A 10,608-nucleotide genomic window follows, 5' to 3' on the forward strand; every position below is an offset into this window, starting at 1 on the left:
GGATCCCTTTGGGTGAATGCTATATTTAAGAAGGGACATGTCTATTAGGTGTTGTTTTTAATGTTATTGAAAACGTTGTCAATCCTTTTAATGTTGTGGATTGGTGGAGAATGTCCATAAATATCTGGAGTGTTTTTTGATACTGTAATTTGATTGTTGAACTATAATTATTAATAAAGAATTTTTGTATAAAGTCACACCGCTTGGACCTTATTAGCACTCTCTGTTGTAGGAACTTTATTCCTAGATATTAATCTTGGTTCATTTTACGTGCTAGGTCAGCACCTTTAATCAATGGTGAGCCAGTGGACTTAAAATATTTTACTTCTTAACTGTTTGTCCTTTAAGGACAAGTTCTATTTAACTATCTTTTGAGACTTTTTGCTGCCATCAATTTCAAAAGGAACTTATTTTTTTCTTAAAATGGTACATTTTCTCAGTTTAAACATTTAATATGTTTTCTATTTTCTGTTGTGAATAAATTATAGGTTTATGAGACTTCCAAATGATTGCATTGTGTTTTTATATAGGATTTTACACAGTGTCCTAACTTTTTTGAATTACGGTTGTATCTTTATCTCACAATAAAAGTATAATAATCAGATTTGATTGTAACAGATGGGCAGTGAACCATGTCCCAGTATCCTCACTTGTTCCATTGGAGATGGTCCCTTCTGGACATAGTTTACAGTCGTAGCAGCAGACAGGTCGACCCTTCATTGGTGCTTTCCAGTAGCCAGGTAGACAGACCAAACTGCAGGCTGAGGATGGAACCTTGAATAAAAGAGCCAAATTATTTTTTTAAATTATGCTTTGCCTTGATATTTACTTTTTTGAGTAGGAAAGAACTTTTTAGATAAGACCATTTTTTGAACATTTGGATAAGATTTACCTTCCCTTGTCCCCCAGCCCAGTAGATGACACTCTCATTAATGTAGAGTTTTTCACTGCTGTTGATGTGTTCATTAAAGATCCCGACCTTCTCATGTTGACCTTTGTTTCCATTTATATGCCAGTTCAAAATGTCAAAATACCCGTAGATGTCTCCATTGGCATCAAATGACACTTCATCCCCAGCTGTGTTGGTGAAATAAACTCTCTTCAGATAATAAAGGAGCTATTGATGAAATAAATGAAAATATGCTACACATTACATAAGTAAAGTAAACACAAACCACATTCATTGGAAGCAGCATAACCCATAGATATAAAGGAATATATGTAATGAGAAAGTATAGCTCCCCTATATTAAAACAATAAATACATAAATAGTTATAAAAAAAAGTATTTGTGTTGAAAGTTTAATTTGAAAGCTTCATTTCTTTGACTCCCCATATTAGTCCAAAAGCAGTCAAAGTGAATCATTTTGGTTTCATTATAAATTATGTCACTGTTCTAAAATTAGGATGTCATTCAAGAAACAAAAGATTCATTATAAAGGGAGTTTGAAAAAAACTTGATGTTACCATTATGAGGAGCACTCACCATCCCTGCTGAATTTTTTTTTACCTTTGAAATATTATCAATAGTAGCTAAGCGGTTGGCACTTCTGCCTAACAGCCCTAGGGTCATCGGTTCAAATCCCAACAATGGTACTATCTGCATGGAGTTTGCATGTTCTCCCTGTGTGGGTTTCCTTTTGGTACTTTGTTTTCCTCCTACACTCCGAAAGACATGCTGTTAGGTTAATTGGCTCCTATCTAAATTGGCCCTAGTATGCGTATGTATGAATGTGAGTGAGGGACCTTAGATTGTAAGCTTCTTGATGGGAGGGACTGATGCGAATGTACAATATATATAATTATATATGTAAAGCTCTGTGTAAACCAATGGTGCTATAAAAGTACCTGCAATAAAATAATAAATAAATAAACATGATAAGCTGGAACACGCAAAGGTGGACAGAAACACCTAAAATTCCCACTCTGTATTTGTCTTTAATAAATCTACCCCAATCCATTTTGAAATGACCATTTCTGACAAAGTACCAAAATAAAAGTTAGAAGCCAAGGACATAGAGCTGTGACCCTATACCAAGAAGTGCCTGAACAAGAACCTTCATGGTAGAATTATTTTAACTAAAGATGAGATTTAAAAATATAAAAATTACTTTAAAAAAAACATTAACATTTAAAGCTCTCAAGTTTTGATTTACAACAATCCACATATTGGTGTTCATATTTCACATGAGTTATCTGTTACAAACATCTATATATACCTTCCAGGGTTTTATATCCTTTATATCAGCACACGATTTGCTTGTGAAAGGACTTCCATCAGGTTTACAAAAGAGTAGATTGTGAAGAGCATGAACAATGGCATAGAGAGCATTGTGGGCCATATATACAGCTTGTGATCTCGGGTCATGGAATTCTGTGACATCATCAGTTACTATTCTTTCTAAACCTGTACATGTTTGATTGTCATCATACGGTTTTAATATGCTATTACTCCAAACATCAGCAGTCGCCTTGCACTTGAACAATGTCTCCCAGAACTGCCAGATGGACAACATTCTTGGATAAGCAGACGGATGAAGAGTCTGGAGGAAGCTGGAGAAATTTGGGAGAACTTTTCTACTCTTGGCAATCCCTATAGAGCCATTAAGTAACTTCCAGAACTTGTTATACTGGGTCAATGGTGTGGTGTACCAAGATTCTATTCCCACCCATACTTTCCCTGTGAGGTTTTGTTGAAGGACTTCGAAAAATATCATGGTGACATCTGCAGGGGAACAATAGAGAACAATTACCCTTGCTGTTGACCTATTGATGCTTGCTACTAACCCTGCCATTCTTGGGTCAGTGAGACCAAATGAAACGGTTTCAAAAAATGAAATACAAATCCCATTAGTAGCAGCCTTTCTCTGGAAGTCTATGGCTCCTTGGAGACAGTAGTCTATCGAGGAAACAACCAGCCCAATCCAGTTCCACCCCAGTTTTTTGCATAGTTCTATCAAAGCTTGTGGTTGACTTCCAGCACTGGCTGTGGTTCTCAAAAACGAAGGGAACTCCAGTTTGTTGCTTAAAGATGGATGTGAAGTTATATAGCTGACCTGCAGACACATGTAAAATAATATTAATTAGATGAGATAAGAGATACATTAGTTTCTAAAGACTCCCTTCAGTCAAATTTTCAAGATTAGCAAGAAAATACACACAGAGGATACAAACAGCAAAAAACAGCATTGCCATCTTGCCAGTGTATTTAGTTATGTGTGTTGCTTCGATCACAAATCTATTGAGAGAGAGCAGATCCAGCCTAAATTATGCAGACATTTATTTAACTTGCGCACAGTTATTTTAGACTTGTTGGCTCTCATCAGTGGAAATTATGGAAAGTATGGCTTTTATAGAGAAACCTTGGAGGAACAATGACAGCTTGACATTTTCCCCATTGTTTTCCTGCCTCCTAAACAACTGAACAGTCTCAACCATCAAAACTCTGAATGCTTTAAAAAGAGTTAAACTCAGTGGAGATGGATAGAGTGCTGAGATACCAGATTAAAAGAATTTAAAAAAAATTCATGGCAGCATTCAATGAGACTCCATAGACTATAAATGAGCTATCTCATACTAAAGAATTTTAAAACAAGCAACTAAATTCCAAGGAGAACCTATATTAGCATCACAAGTGTGCAAGGTATGTGCTTTGGTAAGTGAGTATGTAGGTAAACAGTATATTACGTTCCTCCTCAAGGTTTTTAAAGTTTTCCTGCAATTTACCTTTCAATATTTTATAAGCAGAAAAGTGTGCTATAACTTGGAAATATTGTAATCTCAAGGTTGGAAGACAATCACTTACTTGAGGTAACCTCCATAGACCCAGCACTCTCGCGATTGCCAGTGAGGAAGATGATATATCGCCAATGATAGCCGGGACAATAGGTTGTGGCCCACAGTGGTAATTCGGAATCCATTTTCTGCCCCCCGTTGTCACCTGAATGGTAGCTTGAAGGGAAGTGGCCTCAAAGAAACAGGAATCATACATTTGGAACCCCAGTGTGATGTTTGGCAGGAGATCTGGATTGTTGTTGACTTCTTTGGTGGCAAAGAGTAAAGCCAGGACTGACTTATACAGCTCTGAAACAAACCTGAAGAAAAATGTCAGAAATTCAGTAATTCAGTGTTCAGTAAATAATTATAGTCTGTTCCAATCTTCTACTGGCTTATTCTCAAACTGGATATGTAAGGTTTATATTAAAGTATAACAAAAGGCAAAAACTATTTTTTAGTTTTAAATAGAGCCGAGATGGATTAGAACACCTGCTAGTTTTTATTGTTGTCGTTGTCCCTGTTAAGGAGATTCACCCTCTCTATTTGTCCTGTTTACCATTATCATTGAAAGTGGCAGTAAAAGAAAATCCCACATTTTTGGTTGTCCCCAGAAAAGTAATAGTGGGGAAATCTTCCAATGGGGACATTAGTTCTGGCGATCTGGGGGTCCCCAAGGAATTCCTCTAATTTGCAGGGATTTCCTCTCACTCCTGTTTCGCTATGGGACAGGAAATGAAGAGAAATCTTGCAATGAGACACAGATGGCAGAAAAAAATGACAGGGGTTATAACCCTCCCTTGCTCAATCTAAAATGAAAAAAAGTTTTGCCTATAGTTCTAGTTTAAGGGCATTTGTTTGCAACAAGCACTGGATATGCAGGAGCAGCTCAAAATAGCTTAAAGCAGTTGAGAAGAAAGTCAGAGGTAGGTCAGAAGAAACTTAAAAAGCTTTTAAAATTTCTTTCTCAAAAATGTAAATTGGAGGCCATGCACACTTTAAAGTATGCTGCATGTGCCTATCTACACAAGACCTAACTTACATGTAAGTAAGAAATAGGAAGTACTTTACAAAACACTCATATTATCATTGTCTTTGCACACTTTTGCTACCCATACATTTACCTAGAGCAGTGGTTCTCAACCTTCTAGTTCCGAGACCCCTTGATACAATTTCCCAAGTTGTGGGGACCCCTAACAGAAAAATTATTTTCGTAGCGTGGGTTGTCAGCACCCAAGGCAAGACAAGTAATTTGTGCCCCTAACCCACGGACATTTAGCGCCTTTCACTAGTACAGTATTAAAACCCCTTATGGTACATTTTAGGATGTACCACTCTCTCTTTGTTCTTCTTTCTTTGCCTTTTATCTCTCTCTATCCTAATTTCTTGTTTTTTTTTTCCCCCATTCCTCTCTCTAGCCGTCTTTTTCTTATTCTTTCTCTCCCTTTTTCTTTGTTCCTCCCCCTCTTTTCCTCTCCCTTCCATATATTCTCTATTTTTATTCCTTCTCTTACACCTTGGGGGTGGGGGGAATGGGATGAGTGGCAGTGCTGGTGAGGAGTTGGGATAAGTGGCAGTGCTGGGAGTAATTCTGATCAGTCAACTTAGGTGCTCTTGATCAAGATCATCTGCTGATCTGAGAACTGTAGTGGGGACATTTAATGGCAACTCTAATCACAGGTAGTGTTACTCACTTTGTCTCCAGCTTTACTGTGTCTCCAGCTCTGTGGTGTCTCGCAGCAGTGAAAACTATGCCGAAATCAGGAGATAGGGTCTCCTCTAGCCCCTCCCACTTCACATTCCTCACCAGTCAGCTGACCTCTAGTCTCTACCCCTCACCCATGCCGTGAACTGAATGGGCAGCTGGGAAGAGGCTGAGTGGGCGGCTGCCGGCTCCAGGAACAGCCCAGCTGGGCTTTCACAGGCTCCAGGGACAGCCCTGCTGGGCGGCCGCGAAAAGGCTGGGAGAGTGGTGCAGGCTTCAGGAACAACCCAGGATTTGGTGACCCCTGGCAAATCGTCATTCGACCCCCAGGTTGAGAACCACTGACCTAGAGAAACAAACACAACTCCTGATTCAACCACTTAACCTCTGGAAGATTTTACACCATTCAACCAGAGCATTTTTCAGCACTGCACTAATTTACATGGCAATTTTGTGGTCATGCAAAACTGTAAGGAAATGAAATTTATATAATTTTTTACACAAATAGAGCTTTCTTTTGGTAGTATTTGATCACCATTGGGTTTTTTATTTTTCGCAATATAAAAAAAAAAAAAGACTGAACATTTTGAAAAAAAAATATTTTCTACTTTCTGTTAAAAAACATATCAGATAAAAAAACAAAAACAAATTTCTTCATAAATTTAGGCCAAAATGTATTCTGCTACACACCTTTGGTTAGAAATAAATCCTAAGTGTATATTAATTGGTTTGTGTGAAAGTCTACAAACTATGGTATATATATATATATATATATATATATATAATATATATATACTGGAATTTACTCAGCTATGATGCTTACTGGTAATAGTGGTGATCGGTAATGGTGATGATCAGCGACTTATGGTGGAACTGTGATAGTGTGGCAGGAAATTTGGCGCTAACAGACCCTCACTGGGAGGTACACTAACTGGCACTAACATCAATAGTGACACTAATACAGTGATCAGATATAATACTGTACACTGTCACTGTACTAATGACACTGTCTGTGAAGGGTTAACATCTAGGGGCAATCAAATAGTTAACTGTGTGCCTAACAAGTGTATTGTGTGTAATATGTGCTGCTTTTACTAAGAGATCTGGTTGTTTTTCTCCCTGCTTTGCATGGAGAAGAAACAGCCAGATCACTGCTCTGTATGTGTGCTCGGTGTTTAAACACAGGATTCTGTGCTGTGATTTCTGATCAGCAGGTCTCAGCCATAAATCATTGGCTGACACCTGCTGACAAAATCGCGTTGTGTCCAACCACAGTGTGGGTTAGCAGCCCCAAACCTGGAAGCAAGCCGGCAATGTTTATTTATGTTGCTGAACCTGCAGCTGCCATGTGGTCACAATAAATCTACTGTGACCAAGCGGGAAGTAGTTAAAATATTGATGTAGTTCTGTTGTCATACTGTAAAATGAAATACAGGCAGCTCATACCAGTAAGGTTGGGCTCTCTTTTTTTAAAGTAGACCCTGGAACATTTTGTAAATACCTGTTGATCTTGCCAGCACCATTGGGTTAACACCTCCTTTAGTAGCGCAACTCACTGCAGAATTGTCACCCTTGCTGCTGTTATAGCTGCGTAGATGCTGACACAGTTGATAGCCATGCCTAGCTCCACCACATCCCTTTAGATAACTCTACCTGCAGGAGCTCAGGAGCTTAGAAAATGATTTAAAAACCTTGTTCAGTCCCTCCATTTTTCTTTCAGCACTGTCTAGCAGGGTGAAGGGGAATTCTAGTTTTTAAGCTGCATTTACCATTAAAAAAGAACATTTACTAAAACTGGTGCACGGAATCTGGTGCAGCTTTCAGGTTTTATTGTCAAAACTTAACTGAACAAACTGAAATTAGAAGCTGGTTGGTTACTAAATTGGAAAAAATATACTTGGACTTAGGCCTCATCCAGGAAAGTCTAGACAAAGAGACATACAGTATTATAAGGTTAATAATTTTATTGTACAACTTTAAAATAAGAGAAAAAAATGCCCTCAACCAACATGGGGGGGGGGGGGGGGGGGGGGGGGGGGAGACGACTAAAGAATACACATAATAAAACATTATAAATGGTTAGCACAATATACTGTATTCAAAAAAAAATCGGGTCTGGTGTCGTCTGCACGGTCTTTCTCTGATTTTAAAATTGTACAATAAAATTATTAACATTTTAATATGTCTCCTCTTTATGGCCATTTTAGTCAGCCATTGTAGGGTTCATGGGGCTTTTACCCCGAGACTTACTGACTGGTTACTATGCACAGCTACACCAGATTCTGAGTGCACCAGTTTTAGTAAATCTCCCCCTATATGTCAAAACTTTAAACATGGCAGCTTGCCTTGAAAACGTCTGTTTATCACACTGGAAGGAAAAAACTAGAAGCTTCCGATTTTACCTATTCACAAAAGGTAATGAACTTTTTGATCACCACCCTTTCCAACCATACCACCTGGTTGCTTTCCTAAAGCAAGCAGAAAAGCTGTAAATCTGTTGGGTAAGCATGAGTCAACAGTAGTATGTATGTGTCACCGGCGCAAAACCAATATTTACCGATTACTTTAATAGTGATTGCCTTAGCTGCTGCATCCAAAAAACTTCTCATAGAAATAGATTACAGATGCTGTGTGTGTGAATGCGCTGCTCCCATCTAAATACGCTTATATCCTATCCATAAAGTGCAAACTTATTCCATATACAACATGGATCCATATAGGATCATTACATTAGAAAATATATCAAAAATTATATAAAAAAATCCAAAAATTCAACAGTTCAATGATGTGTGTCACATTTGTGGCAAAGTCTCCCAGTGATGTATTCAAATCTTCTATCAATTGCCGTGATTGGCGTGCTCTTGTGCTAATTCAATGTACTAGTGACTTAGTGCTCCACCACCACCTGTGAGATTGGCCACTCACCAGATGTTTCTTTTGCACTTTATGGATAGGATATAAGCGTATTTAGATGGGAGCAGCACATGAGTCAACAGTAAACTATCAACAGGTCATGGACCATATTCATTAAACAATAAGTAGTATCGTAATTATTTTTCATCCTTTGCTGTAATGACATCATTGTCCCTTCCAGTAGTTTGCCATCAAGTGTACAGCTACCTATCATAATACTCACAAGTCACACAACCTTGGAGTAGGGTAACTGGAGAAGGTTGGCACTGCCTGAGTTAAAGTGGCACGTATTGGATTCATCATCCCTAGAGTGATGTGTCCTTCCTCAGTGTAATCTGCCAGAAGGGACATGGAGAGGAAACATCTGGATGCCAGGGCCCTAATACAACACAGGGGCAGTATTACAATACCCAGCTGGATGCAAAAACTCATTTTTGACCTGCAAAGTAAAAGGGGCAATTAATACGAGTTACACTTCTGTTTATGTTAGACACTTTTTAAATCTTCACACTAGAATAAAACATCACTCACCTATGGCCCCCAAGCCCTAATCCATAGAAAGCCATGGTTATCATACACTTCACCGATGATGGCCAAATAGCCTGAAACAGCTGTATGTAGTTTGGAATAAAAATGGCTTTATAATATTAGGCCATATTTGCATTCTACACCAGTGGTTCTGGATGTGCATTTCACCAGAGGGGTGAAAAGCAATGATTTGCATGGCTCTGCCCACTGTCCTGAAATGAGGGATAATTCTCTTACTTTTGGGATATGTGATGAAATAAGACATGGGAATACCTTGTGTTTAAAGAAGGCCTTACTATGCCACACAAAGAAATAATCTATAGAACTTCCATATACTGTTAAATCTTAATTAGAAACTTATTCAATTTAAAGCAGTATTACACCCAAAAACAAAAATGTAATATGTCACAGCTTACCAATCATTAGATGTGGTGGCTGCATTAGTTTTCCTTTTGTAGGCTTTTTTTTCTTTATATCACTTGGTGATTCAGCAAGTAACACACTTCCTATCTTAGGATGTCTGCATTCTAGATGAAGTAACAACGTTGTCAGTCTGGGAGGAGGATAGTGTTATGCCCCGTACACATGATCGGATTTTCCGACAAGAAATGTTGGATGTGAGCTTGTTGGTGGAAAGTCCGACCGTGTGTTTGCTCCATCGAACATTTGTTGCCGGACTTTTGTCGGACAAATGTTGGCTAGCAGGTTCTCAAATTTTCCGCCAACAAATGTTTGTTGTCGGACTTTCAGATTGTGTGTACACAAGTCTGTCGGACAAAAGTCCACGCATGCTCGGAATCAAGTACGAGCCGAGATATAACTAGCATTCGTAATGGAGATATCACGTACGTCTTGTACGTCACTACGTTCGTAATTGTTGGCCAATATTTGTGTGACTGTGTGTATGCAAGACAAGTTGGAGCCAACAACCTTCGAACAAAAATCCATGGTTTTGTTGTCGGAAAGTCCGAACGTGTGTACGGGGCATTAGGTATAATAGCAGATTTAGATAGACTTGACTAACAAACTGAAGCTGAAATCCAACTAACACTTTATAAGCACTTACAGCAAACAAGTTTTTTGGGGGAATAAAGGTTTTACATGAATGAATAAAACTTGACCATTGGAAGCACCCCTGTCAGTGTTAAATGATTTGTCTAAACTCCCTAACTGCTACTTTGTCTGGACAGCTTGGTCTGTTAAATTAAGTTGAAAAATAGCACTAGGTGAAAATAAAGGAAGTAAGCCTAAATAAAGAAAACGAGTGCAGCCACAACTTCCAAGAACTGGTGAGCTGCAATTTAATATTTTATTTGTTTTGGGATTTAATACTGTTTTAATCATGCACTAGACCCATATGCCTTCAAAATCCTTAAAGGGTAACTCCGCTTTCGTGGGGGGAAAAAAAATGTTATTGAAATGTACCTTTCCTTTTTAATCTGCAGCTTTGTAATTTTTTGAAAATGCAATATGGTTATCTGGAGGTGTTCTGTACACAGTGTGTGTACAGAACGCCCCCCAGAAACATAATTTCCTGCTTGTGTGATTGGCTCACTGATTTTCCCAGAAGTCTGCACTAAGATACAGGGTCAGATTTCCGGCATCCCCTGCAACAAAAATTTAATTTTTGGTGAGGCACTTTTAATACAAAATCATGGCTAAAGGGATGCAGGCCCAGCAGCTTTCCTC

Source organism: Aquarana catesbeiana, linkage group LG09 (assembly GCF_042186555.1).
Source record: "Aquarana catesbeiana isolate 2022-GZ linkage group LG09, ASM4218655v1, whole genome shotgun sequence".
Classification (NCBI taxonomy): domain Eukaryota; kingdom Metazoa; phylum Chordata; class Amphibia; order Anura; family Ranidae; genus Aquarana; species Aquarana catesbeiana.